This window comes from Cyprinodon tularosa, unplaced genomic scaffold, assembly GCF_016077235.1.
Source record: "Cyprinodon tularosa strain WSP-4 unplaced genomic scaffold, ASM1607723v1 ctg504, whole genome shotgun sequence".
Taxonomy (NCBI): domain Eukaryota; kingdom Metazoa; phylum Chordata; class Actinopteri; order Cyprinodontiformes; family Cyprinodontidae; genus Cyprinodon; species Cyprinodon tularosa.
In genome coordinates, this window is record NW_024039235.1 from 117,229 (window position 1) to 145,045 (window position 27,817).

The 27,817-nt window shown below is 38.2% G+C and overlaps 1 long non-coding RNA gene across 1 annotated transcript in view; it reads right to left on the reverse strand.

The window, feature by feature from the left end:
* LOC119795228 overlaps positions 1-27,817 on the reverse strand; it is a 131,932-nt gene that overhangs the window by 30,256 nt on the left and 73,859 nt on the right. Inside the window, exon 3 of the long non-coding RNA XR_005282306.1 lies at positions 1,935-1,994. This is a non-coding gene — a long non-coding RNA (uncharacterized LOC119795228). The remainder of the gene's footprint in view (positions 1-1,934; positions 1,995-27,817) is intronic.

Below are 27,817 nucleotides of genomic sequence, written 5' to 3' on the forward strand. Positions count from 1 at the left end.
CACACCCATACCATATGATCATTTCAGTATGAATGTCATGCAATGTGTTCTCCGCTGAATAGCCCTGTTTCAAATGCCCCCGTCGTTGTTTCTGCCTAATTGCACTTTTAATCATGTTGAGCACTGACAAGTCTTTCAGTCCCTTTTGTTCCCACGTTTTTTTTTTTTTCTGCTACATGGAAAGTCTATTGATCCTGCCCTGAAACAGTCTCAGCTCAGCTGATTAAAGAGGTGTGGGCACAGATAAAACATCTCTGAAGACAAAAACGAAGGGGAAAAAACGAGGGGAGGAGAGGATATGCTAAAGATGTCAAAGTCAAAGATAAAAAACGAACAAGTGGGAGAACAAATTATGTTTTCCCTGTAGGCAGACATGGAGAATCTATATCGTTTTGTTTGATCCTTTATTTTTTTATTGCTGCATAATGCTTTCACGGGCCGGGGAGAAGCCTCTTTATTCAAAACAGAGAATGGCTTCCAATGTCACAAAGAAAAAGAACAATATTTAAATGCACATTTCAACCTCAGAACAGAGAAAAGAAATGAACAATTACTAAAAATGTACAGAAATCAGTGAATTACCTAAATCTGATTATTTTAATTCACCTTTACCTAATTGGGCTGCCATTGTGCGGCACTCATGGAGTAGTTATGTCCATGGGGTTTTTGCAATGTATGCCAATGCAAATTAACACTATTTATTTGGGTTCTTTACAGATTACACTCTTAATATTAATGACATTTTTGCTAAACCAAAATCTATTTTTTTTCCCTATTTGACTCTGAACAGAAAAAAAAACAATAGAATTTCCACAAAAAACAACTGGACTTGTCTTTCCCATTTTTAAAAAGTTTAAAAGAAAATGTGTCACAGCATCCTCTCATATTCATATAGAAAGGAAACTTGCAGTTGCAAGACTGTGCAAATGGAATAGAAGAAATTCGTATTAGTTTTGAACTTTGAGGAACATAAAAGCAATAACAAAAGTTTCATCCTAACAGAAGAAGGTTTTGAAAAACAAGTTTTAAGAAGCTGCACACGTAAAACTTGGTCACATCTAATCAGATGCAGAGAGCTAAATCATGCTGATAAAATTCAAAACCATTCAGGATGTGACGGACTTCCTCTTGCTCATAAAGACGTCAGACTTCTGTACGTTCTGGGAAATTTGTAGAGATTCTTCAAAATATTGTTCCAGAAGCATGTAGATAGATCAGAGACAAGAATTGAGTCATTTGTCATTCTTATGCATGCTCATAAATATATCATAAACTACACCTGCAGCCGGATTCTTCAGGAACATCAATGTCTCTTTTGGGTGGAAAAATAAGTTGTACACATCTTTATTCCACTGTCTGAAACAACCATGACTAGTATCCTGCTGTGGAACCTATGCCTTCACAAAAGACCTCCTGAACCTTTCTTTTGCACAGCATAGCCTCTCAGAACTTTTCTCTTAGTCTTGGCTCTGCCAGAGACATTTCTCCTGCCTTCATTTTAAGGCATGCATTATCTGCGTCTCAGCTAGCTCCTTGAAGCTACGTTCCTATTTAAAGCCAGAAAAACACATATTACATCAGGGACTTCTAGGTGGTTATTAGTAGGGCACCCTTACTTTTACACGGAGTGACTCATTCTCACAGTTAATCAAGATTTCTCACCTTGTTGCATTTGTATCTTAATCATCTCTGTGCTCAAAGCTGTTCCAAATGCTGCGTTGTGGGGATTTAATTAAAGGCATTGTGGAACTAAAGCATTTTGTCTTCTGAGGGGCCTTGTTAAACAAACAGAAAATGCGCACAAGATTTTAGGGGAAGAGTGCTACCAAATCCTCCTGGGCAATTAAAGAGTCTCTGTTTCATTTTATTGTCATGTTAGCAGATCATCACAGCATCTGAAGGAGGAATGTGGCAGGTGGAAGAAGAGATCTTACCTTTCACTGGAGACTGAAAAAGCAGGAGACTGTCAGCTCCTCAGAATGGGCTGGTCCAAACTGTTGAGACAAACAATGTCTCAGATTCTACTAGCTGAAATTTTACTTTTAGAAATATTTACATATTCCTTGATGGGAAATAATAACAAGAGTAACAAATCTTAAAATTATTAGTGGTTCCATTTGTGCTTGTTTTACAACATTTTATGATTTTAAGTAGTGCTGTCAATCGATTAAATTTTTTTAATCGCGATTAATCGCATCAATGCCTGAGTTAACTCGCGATTAATCGCATTTTAATCGCAAATTTTTTTTCTGATTGAAAATCATTTAAATACTCTCAATGACATACAAAAAATACATACAGGCTAGGTTTGTGCCAATGTTCTTTTTTTTAAATGAGAACAGGTCACAGATACTGATTTATGCCATAGAAACATATGGCAAGAAGATGGCATGTAGCAAAAAATAACAAATATGTAGCCAAAAAAAAGGCCCTGAAAACAGGCTGATGTAAAAGACAGTCTTTACAGTTAATACAGTCTTTTGAACAAAGACAAGCATTTTACCCTACTGCTATAAAATGTAGTACAGTTAACATTAGATGTTAATTAACCAAGATAATAATGAACAATTTTCAATCAATACATCAAAATCAATAGACCGACATCACTAGATGGAGGTAGTCTATGAAAGTTACTTTTCAGACTCTTAACAAAAATGAGAACACACACACACCCACCCACCCACACACAGACACACCCACCCACACGATACCGACCTGCGACAGCAAGAGTGCCGTAGCAGATTCCATTTCACCTCAGTAATCTGTTTTCTCAGCATATTTCAGGTTGCTACTAGTTACCAGACACTCAACTTGTTTGTTGGTGGTGGGGCTTAAAGAAAAGGCACTAGCGTCACTCAGTGTATGAGCGTCTTTTTTCCTTGAGGAGCTCCGCTCTTGAAGCCTATGAGAAATGCATAGCCTGGGGGAAAATAGCCCCGCCTTCTCGTAGGCTGCAGCGGGATGTACTTGGAAAATTTTACCATAAAACCACATAGCGTTAATCTCACGTTAAAAAAATTATCGCCGTTAAAATGGCCTCGCGTTAACGCGATAATAACGCGATAATTTTGACAGCACTAATTTTAAGTGATGTTTATAAACAGTGTTCAATCTTTGGAGAACTGAATTTTGCAGGTATTTTACATTGTAACAGCCATTTATATTAGTAAACTTGTTCTTTCGGGAAATATTTTAGGTACTTTGGAAAAAGATCCAAAATATTTCCCCTTAAATGTAAGGGCTGGTTAACTGCCAGGTGAAGCTCCGCCGATGCCAGTTGGGCTGTTGGTTCACACATTGTATAGACTTCATCTATGCCTCCACACTTTTTTAAACAAAGTGGAGCTGGGAGTTAACCATCATACCTGCTATCATTAGATCAGATTTTCCTTGGAAAAACTTACAACCAAACAGCAAAATAAAACAACACAACTATCCTGTTTTTATCAAATAGGTGTGACTCATACAATCAGCAAAAACAAAAACACATGAAAAACTAAAGCTCAGATGTTCTAGCTGCACCCGTCACTTCCTAAGTAGATGTGCCAACTACTCATCTAAGCTGTTCCAAACTGAGTTTAATTTTTCTCCCATGTATGAGTGTTTTGTCACACTGGTTTAAAAGCTGATCCTCTGCCGCACAGGTTAGGAATCCTCCCCCTACACAAACTGCATAGCCATAATTATCTCAGTGGAGAATGATAGAATGATGCACTCATAAGGTTATGCAGGTTTAATCTGTGACTCTCTTAATTGCTTTATTGAGTATAGTGCAGTTTTTAAAAGAGGAAGAAAATTACACATGTTTGCCTTTTATCAACCTAGCTCAATGGCATGATGCCTAACCATCAAACTAATGGTGCTGCTAGAGCCTGCTGCATGTAGGCAGTGAGTCCAGCAGGTATATCTTCTTTTTCTCTGATCAACACAGAGGTAATTATAGTTCAAGTGACAAAACAGATGCTGCCTTTGAATTAAGTGACACCAACAAGATGAGTATTTTATTAAAGTGGAATATGAATATTTAAAAACAAACAGTTCTGATAAGAAGCTTTCACTCACATTGTATTTTGATGAAAAATATTTAAAAACACATTCTTATACAGTCAAAGATGTCTTTAGTTCAGTGCAGAAGAAAAGACAGATCTCCTGCAAACATAATAATAACCCTGGCAGACATAGATGGACAATTATTTTCATTTAACCAAAAACATTGTGACTGACAGTAAATGGCCCAGGTATCTCCTAAAGGACATATAGGTTCATTTCTCATGAAAACAATTCATTTTGAAGAAAACCCCATTGACAGTATGTGTGAATGTATCAATCTTATTGAAATAAATATAGTATTTCAAAATTATTTTGTCTATAAGTTTGGGTCCAAAATAAATAAATATTTACTTCTGGTTATAATGTGTAAAAACGGAAGAACTCTCTGATAGCTCTGAGAAAGGGCTTTGCTCTATGTTATATTTCCTAAAATTAAGAGGAACAAAAAAGGAATAAAACAACATTAAAAATTTTTCAAACCTTTAAGCCAATGGTCTCAGACTCAAATCCTCAAGGGGATATCCTGCAAAATGTAGATGTGTCCCTGCTTTAACACACCGGACTCCATTATGAGCTCATTAGCAGAGTTGACTGCAGCTAGTGTGGAAGTTCGACTATTTTTATTTTTTTCTTTCTTTTTAAAGCTTGCTTTCTGCTGTCAGGGCTTTAGCGCGTTCATCTGCCTTGGTGAACCAAGCCGCTGCAGTCTTCATGGTGTGAGGTTCATGTTTTCACAGCACTTCACTCTTCTTTGCAAGCTGGGAGGTAAATCTGTTTAAAAACACTGTTTCCAGAGACATTATGCTCATGAGAAGTCAGGGTCTTGTCATAATTACATTGTACTTCCAAAAGTTTCAGCGTAACCAAATCTTTGCTGAAATGTGCTGGGGAGGAAGCCCAGAGGTTGGTCAAAGGGCCGTTACGCCGACAAAAACAGAGTGTATCAGCATGATTTTCTATGTAACATTGACTTTTCTGAGCGTAACAGCCCATTACATTGAAATGCGCTGGAAAGAACCCTGGAAAAATCTACAAGTAGCAGGAAACTAGCCCTTAAAAGTCTGAGACCCCAGCATTAAGTATTGATGCCAATTTAGAAAACAAAGGGGTTTGGAGGCCACGCAGAGAATGCAACTTCCCCTATAGTCAGGTAAGTTGAATTTTGGTTGTGGTAACCAAGTTTATTTCTTTATGTTATCTAATTTCATTATTTATTTATTTTTTTGTGTGTCCTCCCTGGCAATGTGGCGATAAGAATTGTTGTCTTAATGCCAGAAAGAGCCCAACAGATTTTACTCTCACAAGTGAAGTATTATTGCTTTTACCCTAGTGCTCTGCTTGATTTATATATGCAAATAGTTGTATTATCTCCTATCATTTTATATAGAGGTACAGAAAAAGGGAGAAAAGGTGAGAGAAACAGAAGAAAAAGAGATATACTGACAAAACTTAATCAGCGAGATGTAAAAAGAACAGCACAACCAACTGATATAAAACTATGGATTCAATGCAGCAACATACAGTGTTGATCAATATGGAATGCATAAAGTGGTAGTTAAAGATAAAAATTGGAGAGGATGTAAGTAACCTGATCCAAGCACCTGTAGGTGTTTGTGAGAGTGTGTTCGTGTGTGTAAGGTTTATCCATTGGGAAAATAATCAGTAGTGGTTGTGAAGAGCCAAAGACCCATCTCCCCGGAGCACCAAGGCAGCGCGCCAGAGGATACAAAACCCCAGATGCCTAAAGGGACCCCTGCCATTAGATGGTAATGTCTATGCCCCCCCTCTAACTCAACAGGCACCGGGCTCACCAGAGGCCCCAGAAGGGCCAGACACCCGGGCAATTACCATTTAACGACTGAACTCACACGCCATACCCCACAGAACCCAAACCCCGGAGGCCCCGCCAGGACACCTGCCCAAGGGTGAGACACCCTGGGAACTCCAATGCCCTGGTTCCACCCCAGGCCCACCCAGGTAACCAAGTTTAGCATTAGCAACAGTGGATATAGCATCTGGCCGAAACAGTACAGATGGAGATTGGAGCACAGCAGGCAAATGCAAGTGCCCCACTTCCTGGCTGAGTGAAGGTACACTTAAAGCAATGTTCTTTAAGACAAAAAAACTTTGCAAAAGCACAATGTTAAAGTAGGGCTGAGCGATATAGAAAAAAAGCTTATCGATAAAAAAAAAATGCATATTGATCGATATCGATAATTATTGAAAAGATTTGAAACCATATTTTATGTGCAGCTCTGCCTGGACTTTTTATAATATTGCTAAATGATTTAATTAAAAAAAAAACACAGACTTCGAATTAAATCTTTATTTAACCAACTTTTTTAAACATAATAGAATTGTTTTAAAGAAAAATAACTTAAGAGACCTGAGTTATGTTATTAAATACTGACAAAGAATAAACTTAAGTGACCAGAAAAGTGACCAAAATAAATATAACAAATAAATAAATGCCCCCCCACCGCCGCCGCCGCCCCCGTTTCCTGCTTTAACCTGAGTTATTACTTTGAAGTTTCTGGCCCCTCAGCATTTTTATCTCAATTGTTAGAACTACGTGGGAAACTGCCCAGAACTGAATATATATATATATTTTCCGAAGATTCCTCGGAGGAGAGCCACGTCGGGGCCTACACAGCTCGTACTCCTGCGGGTGTGAGCGGCTGAGATGATAAAAAAAAAAAAAAAAAGTTGGTTGTGTTATCAGACTTCGTTTTCACTGGTTCCCGACACATTTTACAGATGACTGTGGTTTGTTTTTGGTCCGACTTGCCATGACCGAAATACTGCCAGACTGCCGAACTACAAAAACCCTTCTTTGGAACAATTTCCTCCGCCTCTCCTTGCTGCACATCTTCATGTGCTCTGTGTTGTGGTTTGAGAGGGCGGCGCTTGGTGACGGCATGCCTGGGTCCGCGATTGTGATTGGTTGGGAGGAAGCAGTGACTAGCATAAACCTACATGCTAGGCTACAATGAGAAGGAAGGAAAACTGCGTTTCTTTTTTATCGAACTTTTATCGACCCTCTTTTTTTCTATTGCGCCACACGTCTATCGATCGATATATATCGTTATTGAATTATCGCCCAGCCCTATGTTAAAGCCATTCAGATGGCTTACTCATGATGCCATAACATGAAACATAGATTGAAACCCTGATGTATGATAAGAACACACTTTTGAGCCTATGCCACCAAGAAGTAGAATAAATCTTAAGGTAAAAGGGAGTCATTACCAGTGACGGATAGGTGTACCAAATTAAGTGGCTAGAGAGTGTATATGAGGGGGATCTCCCACATTACTGAATGTATGAACACAAAAACGAAGGCTCACAATGTTAGAAAGTATTGGTCCAGCCTGGAGTTGTCTTTAAATTTTGAACTGCCTTCCCAGCCCAAATGAGGCAGAGCTTGTTTCCATCAAGTAACTCAGACCTTGGCTCTAGTTTTCACTGTGCACGTTCCAAGAAAAATCTGTCAACTGGTACAAGGGTCAACTAAAAACCTTTAGAAATTGACCTTACATTCTTTTGCAGGACACAGTGTAAAAATGTTAACAGGGCCAACGTGTCAGGGTGAGAGCGTCAGCCTTGTGAGCACATGTATTTGTCCTTTTCATACCATTGTTACAGTGCAAATATGGATTTTCTGAGTTTTCTTCATTCTCTGTCCGAAAAAAGGATATCAAATATATGCTGCAGCAAGCAAATAAAGTGTTCTCTGAGCTGCAGAGCCAAAAGGAAGGTACACAGAATATCAAAGCGCCTGCTGCCCAGCATGAATGATCGTTCTCCATGACCATCTTCAGATGAGCAGGGTAGGAGAAGTCCGCAGGCTGATTTAGAGCCTCAATCTCGCACAAGAGGGGTCACTTTTCGCTCAACAGTATGACTTACGAGGACATGGCTGCTAGTTTCATTTCCATTTCAGTTTGAGGAATGATGGCAAAGTTCCAACCCATCTGTAAAGGCTGTTGTGTGATCTTGTGGAAGGACACTGATCTGTTCTTAATACCTTGTAGTAATGTGGTTGTTATATATTTTATGACATTTTCTATAACTTTGAGATATTAGGATATTTATACAGGAATGCAGAAACACATTTGTTGGTGGGAGACAATATGACAGATGAGTTAAGTAAGATTCATTCTGCAACAGTTAAAACTCCTGTGATGACAAATTTGTCTAATTATGTTTTAGTATTGTCTTTATTAACTTGTCCTTCAAGTAAATATATTAAATGTTACATTTAAAACTTTGAAAATAGATTTATTTGAGTTATTTAATTCAAATAAATCTCAAAGACAAATCTTCTTCATTATGATTCATGATGTCATTATCTGTCTCGTTTCTGTTTCATTCTGCTCTCATGGCTGCTGGTTTACTATTGTTTCCTACCTTTGCCTCTGTTCATGCTGACTGCTGATTGTCCTCACCCGTGCTGCTGTCTACATAAGCTCCTGCCCTGGACTTATTCAGTGCGAGATCGTCTGTAGTCTACTTCTGCCACAGCTTTCAAGCCTTCAAGGGTGCTGCCTGGATTGTTTACCTAATCAATCTTGTGACCTTTGCCTAAAGCCTGTTTGCTCTGAGTAAGACCCCTGGAGCACCCGACGTCTGCTATTGTCTTTGGATTCTGGTTTCAGCCTCATGGACTCTGGACCTAAATTTACCTTCTGTCTCTCATTGTTACTGACCTGGAATAGCTTATTTATTTGATTACTGGATCACAGATCTCTGTAGAGTTTGTTTTCCTTAAAGGAATCTTACCCTCTGATGGTATACATGGAACCTTATCACCTAGTATTTGTAGCCACCATTTTAGGGAAGCCCTACCCTAGTCCTCAGGAATCTGAGTTGGACCTTCTTCAGATTGCTCACTTTTCTCCATTGTGAAGAACCCATCTCACGTTATCCAACCATACATTGGTGCAAATTCCTAATTCTGGTTCGCCCACATCGCGCCAGTCTGTCTTTTTGCAGACTTTGATGGAAGCTGACAACCCTATATGGCCTCATCTCAGTATTATTGTGAATAAACTTTATAAATATTTTGCAGTTTTATTGTCATCGTTCTGGGTCCTATCTGAATCAAAATCATGTAAGACAGACTAATTATCAAACAGACTAATCGCATAACACTGACCAGTCCAGATGCAAAAGCACTGATAAATGTAAAAACAACCTGCCATAGGGACTTCAAATAAACTTACACATTAACCTGAGAAACAATCTTCTCCTTCACCATCTTCCTCTTCTTTGCAGCTGTAATGCTGTTTCTCTGTTATTAAAGCGCATTTCCCATTTCTTTTTTTAATTTCTTCATTAAAATCTCTAGTTCCAGTGGCGTGAAATAGGTTTGTTTATCCTTAAGTTTATGCACTTAGCAGACGTTTTTATACACAGCAACTTACAGAGTAGACACAATTTTTTCAGTTATCAATATGACAATAAGTAATGAAATTTCATTGCATATGGCTAACAACAGTGTAATGATAATGCAGTTGGGGTAGATAAACATTACCAATATAGGCAATTCCTGTTGCCTGTTGTCATGGTGACTCGTCGAATGGGGAGTCCACTGAGAATGGCTTTTAATACACGCTACACACATGTTCAACTCTGAGTCGAGCTACTTAGAGTTGATTGAACTAATTCATAGCAACCATTGTAAACTGAAAACTCAGTTCCTGAATTTAGGCTAGATCAATTTAGAGTTGAACATTTTAATCTGAGTTTGTTAAACGTGCTTTATGAAATGGATCCCTGGAGAACATTCCAAGAATTAAATGACTTATGTCCAAGCAAGATCCAGAAAAACTCATTAATGCATCTAGCTTTAGTGAGAATGATTACTGGAACAGTGTCTTCACAGGTTTGCCTAAAAAGTCCAACAGACAGCTGCAGCTGATCCAAAGCTATGCTGCCCATGTTCTCACAAGAACTAAGAAAGTAGAGTACATCGGCCCAGTTCTGAAGTCCTTCCACTGGCTCCCTGTAGCTCAAAGTATAGACTTTAAAATTCTCCTGCTAGTCTATAAATCATTGAATGGATCAGAACCTCCATACACAACAGATTTATTGGCACTGTATCAACATCCCAGACCACTCAGGTCTTCTAGTTCAAGCCGACTCTGTCCACCCAGAACTAGAATTTGCTTAGAGCTTCCTTTAACTGTTGAAGTCAAACTATTATAATTCAATTCGTTTAAGGTACTGGTCCAAATGTTATTTATTTTACTACCACCTTTTATAATGGTTTTATCTGTATTTGCCATTATTTAGGTTTTATTTTTTTCATTAATTCAGGTGAACCACTTTGAATTTTTCCTTGTACTGAATTGTGCTTTACAAATAAGCTTGAATTGCCTTGCAACACAAGTTCTATCTAGAGTGACTTCAACCTACTGCCTACAACCTAGTGATGCAGGATACTTTCATGTCGATGTTGGCATAGTAGACATGAATAAATATTATATATTTTGGACACATCAAAATGTATAAAGCAATTATTTATATATTTTTCCTGTTAAATGAATACTTCCATTGTATAAAAAAGTAGATGTTATGTGGATTGGGGGTGTCGGAAAAAGCCAAGCTCCTAATATCAATTAAAAGAAAAAAAAACTTTTTTCCTTAAAGGAATGAGGGGAAATGTGCTACTTCAACACCACCACTCTGGTAGATGGTGCCATTGACCTCATTTGGTGTATGGCGTAGCACCACTCCTGTAGATGAGCCAGTCACAGTGGCAGAAGAGGACCCAGAAAAAATGGCTACTAAAACAACAAAATAATTGAATGATCAGTATCTTCTGATGAACATATAAAACACTTGCTTTTTTATCTCAACATTTAATTTTGAAATTAGCTCGGTAGAATGTGGCAACATATCAGGATATTGCAAAATGTTGACGAAAACGTTGTACTGTATAATGATAAGTATTGTAATGGAATACTCAGCCCATATATGGATATATTATCCTTTTTGCAAATGAATTATTTTGATGAAATACTTTTAGCTATGAACTTTAATTACATATGTAAGATAATGCTCTTGTTTATTCAGCTAGTATTTATAACAGCAGCCACAACAAATAGCTGAAATATCATAATATTCTTCTATTTTCAGCACACAGCCACTTATCAGTTACTCATTTGGTGATCAATAAGATAAAAAATTAATAAATAAATATAACTTTTGGTAAAGATCTTATCTATTGCAAATTTAACCGTAGCCATAAAGACTTAGAAATTATGGAAAACCAGCATTGAAACTGTTTTGAAGGATAAGAGCTGATGATCATACTGTACACAATAAAAACAGAAAAAAATCAAAAAAAAAAAACAGATTCTAAAAAACAGAGAAAAGATCAGTGACCAATCAGCGAAAAAATACGCAAACCTTATAGTGGGCTAAAAACAGAAGGCAAATAGGGACACAGGCAACAAAAACAACACAGTTTGTTCTTCCCTTTTGCAAATTGAATTAATCGGGGCTCCATTGACGTACTGTGTAACAAGACAAACATAATTAGATTACATCATTACTCCTCATCATTATACGCTTGCTTCCTTCCCTCTCCCTGGGGAACCAGGAACAGCCAACTGGATCATCAACTCTAAACAGTGGCCACAGAAAAGCAAGATGGCTGTCATCATTAATTCCATTTAACGACTGAATTGTGTTTCTTGCTGAAATTCTTGCTCATGGCTCTAACGCTCCAAAAAGTACAGTTTGGCTTGAGATGTAATCACTGTCTCCCTGTGAGCTATATTTACAATGTGTAACCATTCGCTGTTTCTGGAGTTTGTGTGATTTAGTGGGCTTGCTGCTTGATCTTTGCCTGGGCTGCAGTCATGATAAAGGCGAGTTATGCATGAGTCTGTGTTACACAGCAGCCAGGCAGAGAGGTTTCCCGGCATTGCGGAAGTTAACCCCCAAGTTCAAACAGTATTCTTCAAATGTGAAAGATATGTGACTTGTGGATTCCTGCTAAAATTCCCCCATTGTCAGGGCACAGACAAACAGGGAAACATTAAGAAACTGACAGCAAGACTTGATGGGTATAAGACTAGGAATGAGATATGTAGCCTTGCAATGAGGACCCCAGAAAACTCAATATGGTTGTTTTAATAGGATTGTACAGTAAGGGGCGAGGTGTTGAAAAGCTGCTCCCGTGCTGTGTGTGGTAATGGCCTATCATTTTCTCATGGGAGAGAGCACAACCCTGCAGCTGTGGCGTGCCGAGAGCTTCCACAGCTGCTGAGGAGGCGGTGTCAGCCTTCCTTGGCACTCATCGCCAAGTCAGCTGAGAACGGCTGGCTTCCCCGCACTCTGGGAAACATGAGTGTTAAAAAATACGATGCCGTGTATGACTAGTCAGAAGGATGTGCAATATGGCTCCCAAAAAAAAGACATTCTTACAGATATGTCAGCATTAAATGATTTTAATTTAAAACAATCTGAACTGTCAAGGGAAAAGTTAAACAGCCACAATATAGTTAGAAATATGTATTGTAATTTCTCAATTTTATACGGCTTTTACCACCAATAAAGTAGATAGATAATTCCATCTTTCGTTTAACTTCCCATAAGTCATATGAATAACATGATGCAGGGAGTGTTACCCTCCATTCCATACTCAGTCTTCTTTTTCACAAATTGATAAATCGAGACATAAGCATGCTTAATCTCTGTTCCATGTGCAGCTTTGGTAGGGGCACAGGGAAATTGAAATGACAGGATGTGGAGGGAAGCCCGTCCGGGAGAAATGGAGGCATCACTTCTTCATTTATAGAACTGACAGAATATTGATCACTCTTCCTCCAGGCCTTGAGGTTCAGAGGCCTATCTGTGAGCTGCGGTACTGCTGACTCCGCTGAACTACCACAGCCCAAGGGTTAATCTAAACAACCATCATCTGTAAAAACTGCTCTTAATGTACCTTGCCAATTTCTTCCTCACTTTATCTTTTTCTACAGACTTTCTCTTTCCATTCATTGAAACTGCTCCAAGCAGGATTAGCTTCAAATGTGTTGGTTTGGATTATTTTCTCTTGACCATCTATCCTGTTCCATCTCCACCTCTCATTAAATCCCATTTTTATTCTCAAGCCTTGTACTCCTTATAGTAAAAGCGGTCTAGCTCTGGACTTCATCCTTCATCCTCTACAGCTATGAGAAAAAAAACCCCTTAGATTCAAAACTTTTGACAGTTGGATCTGCAAGGTCAAACTCACACTTGCTCTTCTCTCTACATATACTGCAGACCTGTCAAGGCCTGCTCCAGCTGCACTTTCTTACAGCATCAAACATAGTAAGAAAAAGCATCAGATGGTACTAGAAAATAATTCAAGAATTCTAAAAAGCAGCAAAAATAAATAAAATAGAACACAGTGCATTTGTTCCTTCAGTTTCTGATTGTATGTATAAAGTTTATGTTTAACATTAAACAACGTTTATAATCATACAAATATGATTTTAAAAATATTTCTTTTTTATATAACTTTATTCATTCAGGGGAAAAAGTTATGCAAACACAACCATCTTCCTGTCTAACTCAAATCGGTCTGGTATCCGACTTAATTTTAATTCACATTTGAGGTATGAATTGTATTTATGATCCTGAATACAAATCATTTCTGATCTTTTGGAATTTGATTTTAGTGGGAACAACCAAAGTGCATTAGATGTAACTTCTGTGTCACTTTCCATTGCATTCATCACAGCTTTGCGTTGCCCAGCAGAAAATGGCAGCAGTTAGTAAAACCATCGATCGCAGGGATCGTTCTGCACAACAGAGTCCTGCGCCATGTCAGGTACCGTACCATAAAAAGGTACATCTACAGGTAGAAAAAAAACCCATATTATTTCACAGGTGCAGGCACGGATATATTTGAACAAAATGCAGGTATCATGGAGTTACAGAATGAATTAAACTTATTTTTATTTTCTTTATTTATAATCTCTACATCTTAAAAATAACCTTCTTACTTTGGCCAATTCACGGCTGTTAATCTGTGAGCGCAGTGTGCACTGGATGTGAGCGTGAGGCAAGGTTCCTTCTGTTATTATAAACGGCTGTGTGTACACTTTGTGATCAAGGGTCAGGCTGCACTTTGTTATTTACGGGTCTGTGAGGTTATGGACCCTGAACTTTTTCAAACGTCCGTTTTGGTCCCCTGCATGTTTTACTGTCCAAAAACAATGTTACGCTAAAGTATACAGACATTCATCGAGCACAGGCAGCAAGCAGAGAACCGCAGTTTAAGCTGAAGCCAGCTTCTCTGAATATGGACTGCCCATAAGGTCCTGATTGGCCCACCATCTTTTCATCACCGCTGTTACTCCCGAGAAGCTCACTTTACAAACATCTGATGCACCACTGAATCGGGTCTGTGATTGAATGGTCAAACACCCTACTTGCGCCACCCCCCCATGGTGAAATTCAAATTTAGTCCATCATCATATTTACCAAAAATTATATTGAGATAGAAGTTTTGGTCATATTGTTCAGCCTTAGCCCAGTCTAATGACAATCAGTCTGGATAAGGACTATTAAGCAATTTATACACTCAGAGAATCACAGTAGCAATGTTTATAGGGACACAAGTACTCAGAATAAATACAATTGTATATAAAATGTGTGATGTATATACATCAGTCTGAATATATTGATCTGCTTCAGCAGGATCGTAATAAAATTGTGAACTGACTGAGAGAGGTGAATCATTCCGATTGACGATCTGATCAAAGCGTGAAAATGCTTGTTAAAATCCAGTTATTCTGAATGAAGAAGGCTGATCAGAGTGTGCATATGCACCTAGCGTCAACGCATCGTATTTCTGCTTTGAGTAGCTAGTTACTCTGGCTATCAGAATATTTAGATCAGCATGTTTTATTTCAATCTTCAGTTTTGTTTTCCATTTATGTCCTATATAAACAGTTTCATCTAAAGTTCTATGGGTCTAGCTGATCTCGGTTAATGTTGAAGGTCATGAATCAACAATACAAAAGAGTGACTTGGCAAATTGCTGCAGCTGATCAATAGCAAACAACCAGCATGAAGGGATCAGTGCTTTGGACAGATTCCGTTTCATGTAAGCCACAGAAAACTGTCTGATATTAGAATTCATCAAAATGTTTTAAAAATATTTTAGGGGTAAAAAAAAAATTCTGCAATAAGAGACAAGTACTTTTTTTATTTACTTGAAGTCCTATTAGATAATGAATTTAAAATGAGAAACATTCAGCTTTCCGTAACAACTTTGGTCCATAAACAACAAATCCTCAAAGAAAATCTATATGAAAAGCTCTAGGTAGTTATGGGTGAGAATTGCTGTGTAATCTAAAACAGTATGAGTCTTCCTTAACATGTATTTTCGGTATTAGGGGAACGGATGTTGAACTAGCAGGCTGTGTTGGAGCTACTTTGTAGAAGAGTGAGCTAGCCTTTGTGGATTTACCGACTGCTGAGATAAACAACATGCCAAGAGGTTTGTGGAGAAGGTACATTTTAAGACACGGGACAGAACTCTCTCTCTTTTTTTCTTTTTTCTTTTTTTTGTTACAACACTTGGCAAAAAAAAGCTGCCACCACAATTACAATAACAACCACATAAATAAACACAAAAATAAATAAAAGGATAAAAAGGTTAGATTTAAAAAAAAATCTTTAATATAAACATTTCAGTCAACAACTCCTACAATGTATTTATAATGTATATAGAGTATATGATTTTCTCCTTGCATCACTTTGCCGCTATCAAAAAGATAGCTGCAAATGTAATGTAATCTGACAAAGAAAGCAACTGTCCGCTGTAATTTCCTTATTCAAATGTTAACGCTGCAGGTCAGTAACAGGCAGGAGAAAATGCATCATCCAAAATATTTCCAGTGTATTAGTAAAGTGGGATCCAATCACCAAAATGCAGCAAAAGCAAGCAATCTTCTCACGGACTGTATAGAAATGTTAATGCACTCATATCAGAGAGCATCTTTGGTATCAAAGCTAATTCTGCCTTGACAAACACTGCAATCAACAGATATTCTGCCTGCATGTAACCCTGCACACACTTACCACAAACACATATGGAACATGATAGAAAGTGACCCAGGAGGTCAGCCGTTTGTTGACTTCAGAGCGTGCTGATGAGGAAGACTTATGCCAGCTCTGCTCCACCCAATGAAACTGTCAGCTCAGACACTATCATTTATCTGTGACAGCAATGCTGTTAAACATTAACATCATGGGTAAGCAATTTACCAAAACGGATACGCTACTTCACCATCAAAGCAACGACTCTAAACTGGATCATACATTTTCCTTAAATCAATTTAAATTCACAAGAAAATGTAAATAAAACTGAGTAAAAGTGCTTTTAATAGGGTTGGATTTTTAGGGGGGATATTTAGGGCATTTAATTGATGAGTTCATTCATCTGCATATCATAATTAAAATCAACTTTTGTTGCCTAGTTGTTAAGAGCAAAATGATGAAATAAGCATTTATAATTTTTTTTTAACATGTTAAGGTCTGTAAGACAATTGTTTAATGCATAAAAATGCAACCGACTCCATTAGCTTTATTCCTATTTATTATAAAGAGGACTAATGTATAAACATAAACTTGCTTCATAAGCTGTACATCAAAACGTGTGAAAACAATGCTTAATATTCTTAAAATCTGGATGTCCTACTTCAGTGCTCAAATGCTACTTAAGCAGACTGTAGTTTTACAGTGATTTTGAAGTATTACAGGATTCTCTTACTTCAGGTTGGAGGTCAACTTATTAAAACTTTTAATGGCTATTTATGCTTTCAACAATATTACCTCATGGTATAAACAAATTGTTTCCAGACAGTTATTACCCCTTTTCCAATCCTCACTTTCTTAGCGGTTGTTTATGTGTGGGAGTTAAATCAACAGATGGACTCTGAGGAGGGAAGGAGAATGCAAAGCAAATGCAAAATAAGACTCTGCCGCATTTCAATAATACAAAGAAGGCAACAACAACTCTTCAGTCTTTAACAGAATAATGTCTGAACTAACAAACGTTTCTTTATTTCTTAGGAAGGTACACATGCCCAGAATACACATTCATCGCACATATGCCCATGATTCATTAATTATGCAATATTACAACCCAGTGCCATTGAACGAGTCCTTGTATATAAGTATGCACACATTTTCTAATTGAAAATCTGGGATCCCAGAAGGGAGGGTTGCCAGCTATCAGACTGCTGATGATAAGAAACTAACAATTTATGCCTGACAGCTTGCCTATGGCTGCAGATGATGTTCAAAAACCTTCTGTCTTCTAGCACCATCCCACTGCCAGGTTTTCAGTGTCAAATGCCAAAAGCCTACGCAATTTCAGTTGGCACTGCAGATGCTTTTTATTTATTCTCACATATTTACAGCAAACTGTAAAACACCCAACATCGGATTCTATAATAAATCTTATATCCACCCACTACCCCCACAGTAACGTCACGATATTTTTATTCCCTTTCACTGGGTAACCTGATGTTAAAAACACCTTGAACATTCTACCTCTGAGCCATTATTAAAGGGTTTGTAAAACCTCTGAAGCTGAAGCTTAACACCACACCAACAAGACAAAAAACATGTAAATATTTATACACTAACCTGCAGAAATATAATTTCTGGTTTATGATGCTTAGGCCAATGTAATGCACATCGAACGTTGGTACATGACAGACAACCCATTAAATGTCCTAAACAGGATCTTTGGGTTGTATAAGGACAGCTAAAGGGAAAAAAAATAAAAGACAGGAACCATGATGAACAGAAATATCTTTTTTAACAGTAGTCCCACTGAGCACTGAAATCCTCTTTACACATTATTTAGTCACCTGTAGTATGGTTTCATTTTTAGAAAGAAGATAAAGGATTTCAAGCTCGGTTCGGTATATGGTTATTGTTACACCGAAAACAAAAAAAATGAATAAAAATTATACAAATTAATGAAATTTTTTTCTTATGAATTTAATGAAAAAATCCACAAAAATTAATGAATTGTATTTATTTTTAATGATCCGCGGAAACCATGGATCATTTCCGCATGTTTTGCTGCTTTGAATTTAATCATCTCGCGCATGCCCTCTACGATCTCTTTTTTTTGTCCAATTTTTTTCCTCAAAAAATCCTTTTAAAGAGGAGCCTTTATGCTTCAAGGCTTTTATGCAAATCCCTTATATCGTCTTTTTACAAAAAAACTTTTGGTTTTACTGCATTTTAACACAGAAGATGAAATTTAAGACTATCAAACATGATGGATGGTTAGGAATGGCAACAAATTATCGACTTACAATTATTTGCCAATAATGATTTATTATATAATTTTTACATCTGATTTACTGATAACATGTGATGTTTAGTGTTGTAGTGTACACTAGAGGGTGCCACTTTTCATTCTTAAGCAGAGCCTCACCGGGATTTTCAAGAGAAGTAATGCCAGAGCAGAGGCATGCAAGGGCAGAAACAGTCAATCTAAAGTCTTGTCTGTGATTATTTACACTGTTTAATAGTGACGAGGATGTAGAATGCACATTATGCAGTTCTGTGTGTAAATATAAACACTTTTTAAACTCCTTGAGCTATCAGCTAAATAGTGTTCATTTAGCAGTGCTGCATGGCTGAGCAACATCGACTTCTCTGTGGTGTTTGGAAGGTGAGGGTTTAATGATAGAATAGTGGAGGGCATTACATAACACATTTGTAACATGATAGCAATAAACATGGTACAAAAGGGGGGCATTTGTGTGTCAATACACTTTACAAAGCCAAGGTTTAGCACTCCTCCGGAGCCACCAGAACCACGTGTCTAAAAGAGTTGCAAAAACAACAAAGTCTATCCCAGCACTTATCTTTGGATTACACTAAAAAACAGAGAATTGTATTACGGTCACCATCCCTTCCTTAAAAGGAGATGGCAAATAATCTGACACCCAGCCCCTAAGCACCACCCTTTAACAATCAAGTTTCACTCCATATGAAGTCTCACTTGCAGCTATGAAAGGCCTCTTGATTGAAGTTGGGGGTTAAAAACGAGAATGGGACGTCTTCTTCCCTCTAACGAAAAGGAAAGCAGTTGTTGCTATGGCAAAACAGTGACGCCCTATGTGCGTCTGTAGTTCTGTTGCGCATGTTGATATAACATTTAACATTTGCCCCATTTTTTTCAAAGAAATGTATATGGTTAAACAAAACAATTTCAAAAAGGACCTTCCATTTTGGAATTAATCACATTTTTTTCATAAACTAACTTGCGATTTTCTTACAGTGTGAGGAAGATGCAGCAAACCAGTGGAATTTGTATTTGGCAAAACGTGTTTCCTCGGCCACCAAGCCGCTGTTAGACCTGCTGCCGAATTCCAGCGAGGCTGCAAATGAGGCATACTCATTATTTAGGGGTTGAACGGTCCACTGGCCCTACACACTATGTGGTTTGGGATTCTACTTAATGTGGTCCACCCTCGACGGGAACGCATTTGGGATTGGGCCATACTCTCATGATTCTTGGCACTGGTGCTGGTTTAATTCATCATTCATCACACCTGTCAGCTCTGCCCCATTTCAGGTTAGCCTCCATCAGATTCACCTGCTCACCTGATTGTATAACCAGCTTCCAGGCCAGTCACTAGTGCCTGCGTCCTGACCTGCTCCTTGATTCTCCCCTGGATTTTCTCTGGTTCTAAAATCAACTGGCTCTTTCTTTGGACCGACCAGCAGCAATTTTATACAGTAGTTTAATAAACGGTTAAAGCATCAATTGTTGCATCTGATTAAATTCTAGGTGTTCCGTTTTCTGGTCAATGCACATAGCCTGTCTTTTAATGATAGTATTTTTTTTCATTAAATAAACAAATAGGTTCCTTTATTATCTATTGTGAATATTTCTAAGTTTAATCTGTAAGAAAACATTTTTTTTTTATTTGGTCAGTATTTAATAAAGTTTGCAAAATAAATAGTTATATTATAATGATGTATTTTATTTTATGTCACTATACTGTAAGGAAATATTTAGCCCTTCATTTTATGGAAAGATCCTCTTGATATAAGAGAAAACAGATTTTTAAGAGCCGCCTCTAAATTAATGGATTAATCAACTTTAGATGAATCCATTCATCACGACAGTAACATGCATCCCTACGATGAAGGTATGCCCTTTAATGGCTATACTTGGAAACAAGGGAAACATACCTTTCGATTTACCTGTACATATATTTTTTGGCCAGGCGTCCAAATTTGCTAAAGGTTATAAGTGTATTAGTCACTTTTACAACCTCCATGCTTCACTCACAGCTAGCTTTCCAAACTACTCCATACACAGTTAATGACAGACAGTGTTACTGTCACGATCAAGGCTTTCTACTTTCCTTCATAGGCAGGAGACATCCAATGGAAATCAGCACTTTTATTTCACCAGATCCATTTTATGAGATTAAAAGCACATATTGCTGACCTTTAGATCAAATATGCTTCCACTAATTCAGTCCTAATTTGCTGCAGTTATGGTAAAGATGTTCATGAATATACTCTAATGTTTTTCCAAGGTTGTCAAGAGAACTTTTCAGGGTGGTTTTCTTAGAGTTAATTAAGAAAAAGATTTGAAAGAAAAATGTTTCTTAGTTTACAAATAGGCCTAAGTTGGCCATATAAACAGCTGTGATAGTGGTATCACTGAAAAAATATTTTTCAATCCGTTACCTGCCTTTTCACTGGTACAACAAGTTTGCATGTAGACCAGTCAACTGGTGTATTCCAGTTTGATATCTTCTTCTGAGGTTTACAGAAAATGATCCCCAACAGTGAAAATATCAAATCAGTCCAGCTGTGTGGATCAACAATGCCTTGTTTTTTAAAACGAGTTCAAGATGTACAGTAGCAGAAAAAAGAGAAGCAAAAATAAACCAAGCTATGTAAAATAACTCGTAACACACAACTAGTCAAATCTTGAAGCAGAAGGGCTACAGTGCTAAAAGACCACATGCCACTCCTGTTAGTTATAAATAGGAAACTGAGAATCACTTACACCAACTTACCAAAAATGGACAATAATAAATTTGAGAAATGTCACAGTCTCATGAGTCAAAAGTCTAAATCCAACTTAAGCATAAACTTTTAATCACATCTACATCCTTCCTTGTATCTATGACTTAACAATAAGTTGTTCATCAATGTTAAATATTTGAATAACAGGAACAAAACTGTCTGGCAAGCAGGCAAAAGGACAATTTGAGGCAAATTAGATGTTTTAAAAATCATGGTAGTTTAGTTCCATGTAATGTAAAGTATGTATAAACCTAATGATGTGTGCTCCTTAGTGTGAACAATGAGTTGAGCAGCAGAGGAGCCCGTTGTGCAAGCAGATCAGTCTTTGATAAAATCTCATAGGTAGAAGAGGGTTTTTCTATTTGTTCCTTAAATAAAAATAGAGTTTATTAAAGTTAAAACTCATCTTGTCAATCCCTTTTTGAAAATAAAGCTCAAATAATCTTGAACTGGTTCCTTAAACATGAAAAAAAATATTACCTGACCCCCAGTACCCTCTACAGTCAGAGCCTCTATCCAACAGTGTGCTTTGGGATGTGACCAGTTGGCAGATTCAAACTAAACTAAAACTAAAAATAAAAAAAATGAACAAATAAAAAAAATGTATGGTTTGCCGCACATCAGCCAAACCAAGTGGAAAACAACTTCCAGTCCAGCAGATGTCGCTGCGGATGTGTTGACACCCGCTGCTTTGTGTCACAAGCATGTCCGGCCGTGGGATACTGCGACGAGTCATATGAAATAAAACATGGAGGACACTATGAAAATTTGCCCCGTGGTTCCATCACATTTCAAGTCAGATGCTTGGATGCATTTTGGCTTTAAAAACAAAGAAGGTAAAAACGAAATTGATATGACACACGTAATTTGCAAAAGGGGAAATGTCATACATTTGAATGTTTACATTTCATTGGTTTAAAGGACCACTGAGGCCATGTAAACGGCACTGATTATCCTTATTTTGTTATTTTAAGTTTGATGAATCCTAAGATCTTTTTGTCAGTGTGTCCACGCCAGTAATCGTAATATTTCTGTCCAGTATTTGTTTTCATGGCAACACTGGTAAGGGTTGTATCTTTTTCTTACAGTGTTCAGTGAAAATATCGCAATGCATCGCAATATTTCAAGTATCACGATGCATCGTGATAGAATCGCATCGTGGCATGTGAATCGTGATTCGAATCGAATCGTGACTTCTTTGCTAATGCCCACCCCTAGTCTCTAACAGCAACAGCAGGTTAAGAGTTTCATGGGAGGAAACTGAGCAGATTGTGACCAAAGGCAGTAGATAACAACACTCATCATCTACAATCATTTCAAGGGGTTCAAAATGGATCCAGGTCTGTTACTCCAAGTGTGCCTTTGGGTGTGCTCTAGCATTTGCTACAGTGCAAGTCCCAATGTTTGGGCATATGCTACCTCGTGAAGAACCACAGCCCATAGTGGGACCTAAATTTTGGGCCCTGGATTAAAGGATCTGTTTTGGAGTCCTAGCTTATGATAAGAACTAAGGTGTGAATTGAGTTTTAATTTAGTTAAATGTTAGTTACGTTCTGACAATTGTGTTTAGGGTTAGATCACAGGAATCAATAGAAAATTAAAGGAAGTCAATGCAAAAACTCCTTCTAAAGATAGAAACCATATATATGTATGAATGTGTTTCAGTGCCTTTCTACCTTAAGTGTCCAATCAGACACAATTTACCTCTTTGTAGCCAAAGCATATAAACATGGCCCAGTTGTGTCTAACACTTGATCCAAACCCCCGTCATGGGGGAATTTCCTTTGATATCAAGCATGCAATCAGAAGCATCTGCAACAAGCACTCGGCCAAAAATGACCTGTTTCCTGCAAGGCACCAAAACTCACTGCAACAACTGTCAGGACAATAACCATACCAAGGAAGTGTGCAGCTGTGAGCCTGTCAACCGAGACACGCAAATATTTTTGGAAATAAAGCCACCAGAGACTACAACTCACAGGGGAATGTGGAGAGTCCTACTGAGGGAGCTGTCATCAACCATGACCCAACAAAATCCATCTGAGCAGTGACTAAGGCACATCAGACCAGTTAGTGGAGTTAATAAAAACTATTTTCTGCAACTCCTAACTTCAAACGCTGGAGATATTAGAAAAAAAGTTATAAGGCTGAGTAACAGCTGATTTAATTTCAATTTGAAGCGGCTAACATGATGACATTTTTTCAATCAAATGAATAAAATGCTTTGATGTGAAATGACAAGACGAGATTATGTATCCTGCTCCTCCTCCACAGAACATGAAGGGTTTCCTTCTGATATCCTTCCTGACATGCTGAAAGAATAAGTGAAAGAATATGTAGATAACAAAATATGCTTCGCTCTAACAAAAGCTTTGGTGGTAAGGCTCATACACATGGTAATTTCCAGAAAGCCCATCAACCTTAAGTAAGGCCACCCTGGAGTTATTGGTGATAAAAACCTCTCTGGGAATTAAAGTCGGACATGGGGATGGAGGATGGGATCAGGGAACAGAAAGCAGCGGATGAAATATGTGCTCTGAAATCATAATTAGCAAAAAAATGGATGTCGTATAAGTCTGTCCCACTGCATTGCGGAGGACAAAGCCCTATCAGAGAATGCCAAGCACATGTCCAACAGAACAAAGTAGCCCCACTCTTTTTTTCTTCCCTATGCACCACACATGTTGAGAGGGGATTACTGTATGCCTGCAGGGTGGCTATAAAAAGACCTTTAACTCTGTTCTGTAGGACCCACTATAGGGCATGGACTAAATGTTTAGAGGAGAGGGCAGCTCAAAGTGATCGCAAGTTGACCCAGAATGCCTCCATTCCACAAAGCACTTTTCTATCTAAAGAGATGAAAGGCCTTCTTTCCCCTTAACTCCAGCGCTACTTACTTTTTACATCCCTTTGAAAATAGACTGCAACATATTCTACAGAAAAAACTTATTGGTTCTTAGAATAAAACACTATTTGGATACTCTAAAGATATTCTGCAGCAACTAAATTAACAAAGTGTTCTTTGTAAGTTAGTCCTGTTCTGTGAGCATATATGGTGATATGATGGTCACATAAGGAGGAAGTATATTTATCTTGTATTAATGGATATCAATTGTTGTAGGAGTCATTTCTTAAATTTAGCTTGTAATAAGTTAAATTACCTAAATGGTGGGCTATATGAGCAGATGAGAGTATTACTGTACAAAGAAAAGCTACTGCAAAAAAAAAAAGCATTTGGAAAACAGGAGTTTTACAGTTATTGCAATTTATTTAGTTGATTTATATACAGTATTTAGTTTTCTGTAATTGTCTTTAGACCAACATTTTTCACAACATCCGTCCATCCCCGGTCCGTCCAACCATCTATCCAACTTGTTTGAGAGAAACCTATTTGTTCCTTCTCCAGGATCCCTTGGCATTTCCAGATCAGAGGAGACACGTACTGCAGTTCCAACAATGATATTTGGTTTTCCCAAGGGTCTCCTGTCAGGGGATGTGCATGAAAAACTCCCGAAGGATGACACCCAGAGGATAGAGTATCTTGATTATATACATGAAAAACAAACAGATTTTTTTTTTTAGGAAGGGTCAGTATATCTTAAGCCCTTAGATATAGGGTGAGAAAAGGAGTCCTGGGATTTTCTAATGGTTAGCCTGGCCACTTCTGGGAAGTTACTAATTTCAGCCTTTTGTATCGGAGATGAAATTCTTTCCAGATCCATTTCTAATTATGTACAAGGAGATAAAAAACATGCTTCTGCTCAATGTAGATATTTCCTTTAGCGCTCAGCTCTTCCGTCACTATGACAGACTGAAGAAGCACATATAATACTACAGATCCTGATCCCTCTCTCTATGTTCTGCCATATCACATTAACAAGTAACCAAGGAAAATACATTTGTTTCTATGACGCTCTGCCTGAAACTGTCTCCTAACCTATTAGGGGTATTTCCCCATCTATAACTCCCTTTGATCAACCTTACACTGAAACTTAAAGCCTAAAAAATACTAACACAACAGATAGAATTGGTGATTTTTTTCTCCATGCCTGTTCTCTGATCCTATCCATGAAAACCACAAACAGGACCAAAGACAAAGGGTAGATCAAACTCACGAAAACAAGTTCCGCTTTTTAATGCTAACACATCCCTCCCTCAGGGGCATAAGGACGGGATTAGATTTGCACTGGTTATGCTTGGAAATCTGCAGATGATTTTCCGGTGATCGGCGACTGGCCGGTTATTGTGAAAACCTCAGCTTTTAAGAGCTGGCCATTGTGTTGTTAATTAGTTTTTTCCTGAGCAGACAGACACATTTCTCCTACGCTTGATCCATATTTATTTTAGTCTGAGTGCCCAAAACAGGGGGAGGATGAAAAACCCTTCTGAGATGAGACAGTAGCAGTGAGGAATCAGTGTGAGAACACAGGCAGAGGGAGCACCATAATTGAGGGCCAGCCATGTCCCCCCTCTGGAGCTAAGGATCCGGTGTTGATTCAGAGGAGACCTCTTTGCAGACAGAGAATTCCAACATCATCTTTTGTCAAAATTATGTTCCCTCTTTCATTTGAATTAAAATAATCTCATCTCTGCTGCCTCCTACACTAAAACAGTGGTCAATACATGATACTTTCTCATCTCCTATAATTTTGACACCTAATAATACACTGCTCAAAAAAATAAAGGAACAATTTGTAATCAGAGTATAGCATCAAGTTAATTTAACTTCTGGGATATTGAGGTGCACTAGAGGGGCAACAACTACATGACCATCATAACAGGAAGGGTTTTACAGGTTGAGACCACTGACATTTTTCCCCTCTTCATCTTTTTTGATTCCTTTTTACCAGTTTTGCATTGGCTAGGGTAACTGTGACTACTGTTAGCATGAGGCACTACCTGGACCCTACAGAGGTTGCACAGGCAGTCCAACTCCTCCAGGATGGTACATCAATATGTGTCATTGCCAGAAGGTTTGCTGTGTCTCCCAGCATAATCTCAAGAGCATGGAGGAGATTCCAGGAGACAGGCAGTTACTCCAGGAGAGCTGGATAGGGCCATAGAAGGTCTACAACCCATCAGCAGGACCTGTATCTGCTCCTTTGTGCAAGAAGGAGCAGCAGAAGCACTGCCAGAGCCCTACAAAATGACCTCCAGCAGGTCACCAGTGTGAATGTCCCTGACCAAACAATCAGAAACAGACTTCATGAGGGTGGCATGAGGGCCAAATGTCCTTTAGTGGGCCCTGTGCTCACTGCCCGTCATCGTGGAGCTCGATTAGCATTTGCCATAGAACACCGGAATTGGCAAGTCCACCACTGGCAACCTGTGCTTTTCACAGATGAGAGCAGGTTCACCCTGAGCACATGTGACAGACATGAAAGGGTCTGGAGAAGCCGTGGAGAACATTATGCTGCCTGTAACATCATTCAGCATGACCGGTTTGGTGGTGGGTCAGTGATGGTCTGGGGAGGCATATCTATGGAGGGACGCAGAGACCTATACAGGCTAGACAACGGCACCCTGACTGCCATTAGGTATCGGGATGAAAGCCTTGCACCCATTGTCAGACCCTATGTTGGTGCAGTGGGTCCTGGGTTTGTTCTGGTGGCCTCATGTGGCGAGAGTATGCTGGCAGTTCCTCGAGGAACTGCCTGCATACTGTCTTCACCCTCCATATATTGGGAGAAATTGGTAAGCTTCTTCTATATCCAGGTAACTAAATAGAACCAGAGAATTAAAGTTCAGCAACATACTTAGTTGAGGCCTTCTTTCAAACACCCTATGATTCACGTTACAAATAATATCAGTGCAATTACACTTAATTTGAAAGTCAGATGTAATCAGCAAGGACTTGGATTCATCTGAAGAGCTTTCCAACCTTCTTTGCACTCATCTGGCATTTTATGTTTGTTCGAAAGTTCTTTTTATTATACTGTGATGCTTGCTTTGGATATTTCAGACTGTATGGACATCTGTGTAGTTTATTCCTAGCAGGGATTCTGCATTTTACAAACGGCAAGAGGTTCTCCAAGAAGTCATGCAGGGAATTTATGGAACATATACATCCATCTCCATTCATCTTCGAAAATAGCAGCAATTTAAAGCAAATGAGGCAAAATTTAAGACACACACTTGGCTATTAGGTGATTCTAAAAATGTTTTTTTTTCCTCTTTCTTGCTATTACAACCCATTAGCCTTTAATGACTTAATGATCACCTCATTTGCGGCAGCTTTACATAAAGAATCTGAATGTTGTTAAAATGGAGACTAAACCTTCTGAAACAGATGTGAAAACAGGACTTTGTTTAATGATGGTAACAGATAAAACTTTTTTCGTTTTTTTTCTATCCAAGCCAAACAACCCTGGAAAAACTAATAATTTTTACTAATTTACAAGTAAGCAGGTTACGTGTCAATTTACTAGCTTATGTGCAACATAAACCAAGCTGCAAAAGTGCAGTAAGTAACATAACCAGATCTTATTATCTACATCTCTGCCTGTTTGTGAGCCCACAGTAATTTGAATGGGTCAGTGATGTACAGTAAGTAGTCTTTACTGTATTTGTGCTTAGATAGGACATACAGAGTAAGAACCCAAAATACAACACTGGTCTCGACACATTCTGAATTTCATGCTTGAATTATTACTTGGTTACGCTGAATTTTCAT